Genomic DNA, 1,891 nt, shown 5'->3' on the forward strand with positions numbered 1-1,891 from the left:
ATATATCATCATCATCATCAAATTCCTGACATGTACCCTCAAGGGGTGTACAGGATATGATAGTACTACATGAAAAATTTACATCATTACTAACTTCCTATCTACAATTTTCCTCCAAATCAGTTACCTGTCAAGACTCCACCATTATCAGATCTTATATTTCTATCGTCTAAGGCACTTTGTACGGTATCAATCCACCTATATCTTGGTCTTCCTCTGGGTCGTTTTCCTGCCAACCAGGCAGAGAATACCTGTTTTGCCAATCCCTCGCCCATTCTGTTTAAGTGACCATACCACCTGAGGTTAGCTCTGCTAACACATTCCTGGATGCTAACAGTGGCAAGTTCTTTCCTAATATCCTCGTTTTTAATATAATATTGCCATTGATGCCATCTGTTCACGCCTCTAATCTTTCTCGGAACTCTCGTATCTACGGTCTCTCTCTCTCTCTCTCTCTCTCTCTCTCTCTCTATATATATATATATATATATAAATTATTTTTTATTTATTTTATGAGTGTAGTGCAAATATTTTTTGAGGCTTTTTTAATAGAAATAAAACATTCTTGTGAATGGATAAAAAAGAAATTATAATACTACAATATAACTTGCACCTCGTGAAAAGGACACACATAAATGTATCCGTCTATAATAGAAACGATCAATCTAAACGATAGTGTCTGTTGTTTATCTAATTTACAGCAGTCCTCAAGAGCAACCACACACACACACAGTGCGTGTGATCACTCTCCCGAGCATGCTTCGCTTCCTGTTTTCATATCCAGATCGGAAGCGAAAGCAAATAACAGAATGAATCACAAGAGAATAGGACTACACCAAGATTAAGAGGCAGATAGCACCATTAATTTTCTTGTGTATCTTACATACCCTGTAACACGATCACAGTAACCAGTCTAGGAAATGTATCTGGCTTAAGAAAACAAAATTTACAAGAGTAGTCAAAATACACATCATACGACTCCTATAATAACGTCAAGTCACATATCGAAGTACTGGATCATTTAATCCCCCCCACCCACCCACACACCTTGTTAGTGTACTATAATTTAATGAAATGCTATAGAATATACAACTTCATCAATTATCAAAATACGAAACTAGATATCTTATATATTATACATTCCTTAAATCTGGATTTGGCCAAAAATGTAACAATTTTCGAATGAAATTGTAGAGCATTTCTGAAGCTCTTTCAGACCAGTACTTTTTTTTTTCTTTGTTACAAACAGTAATAACAATTGGAATATTTGTGCTGAATTGAGGGATTTTTTTTTTTCAATTACATTGAAAAACCAGTACATTAAATCGTGTAGTTGAAAGCTTGATTTTTCTTTTATTGTTAATACATTGTTTTCAACCAAAATTAATATATATATATTTAATAAATGTATCTCACAGTTTATTGAAAAATTATATTAATTTTAAATTAAAAACATTTCGAATATATTTAGGAAATTTTTATATGCGTGATTACGGTGAGCACTATTTGTCTGAAATTACGAAAAGAGGGGAAAAAAATTTACACGCCCAACGTGGGGCTCGAACCCACGACCCCGAGATTAAGAGTCTCGTGCTCTACCGACTGAGCTAGCCGGGCGGTCGAAATTAGTTGAATAACTATTTATTAAATAGATAGAATAGCACTGTTTAGTACTTCAAAATTTTAGTATTTTGATGTAAGATTAATATATAAGGTTAAATATTAATATCAATATTAGTTAGTTAATTCATAATTTACATGCCTTTGATAACTTTATAACACATACCAATAATAAAGAAATTACTAGAGAACAGTTGATATATACTTCAGGTTATCAAACAGAAGAAGGAACAAACATTGCGAACTTAATTTCATCCTCTTATAGTGTTCA

The 1,891-nt window shown here is 32.9% G+C and overlaps 1 non-coding gene across 1 annotated transcript; it reads right to left on the reverse strand.

The window, feature by feature from the left end:
• Positions 1 to 1,544: 1,544 nt before the first annotated feature.
• Positions 1,545 to 1,617, reverse strand: TRNAK-CUU (transfer RNA lysine (anticodon CUU)). The gene has a single exon. It is a non-coding gene; the product is annotated as a tRNA-Lys (tRNA).
• Between the last annotated feature and the right edge of the window lie 274 nt (positions 1,618 to 1,891).

Source organism: Typopeltis vanoorti, chromosome 1 (genome assembly GCF_054136105.1).
Source record: "Typopeltis vanoorti isolate ZY-2024b chromosome 1, IOZ_Tvanoo_1.0, whole genome shotgun sequence".
NCBI classification, from domain to species: Eukaryota; Metazoa; Arthropoda; class Arachnida; order Uropygi; family Thelyphonidae; genus Typopeltis; species Typopeltis vanoorti.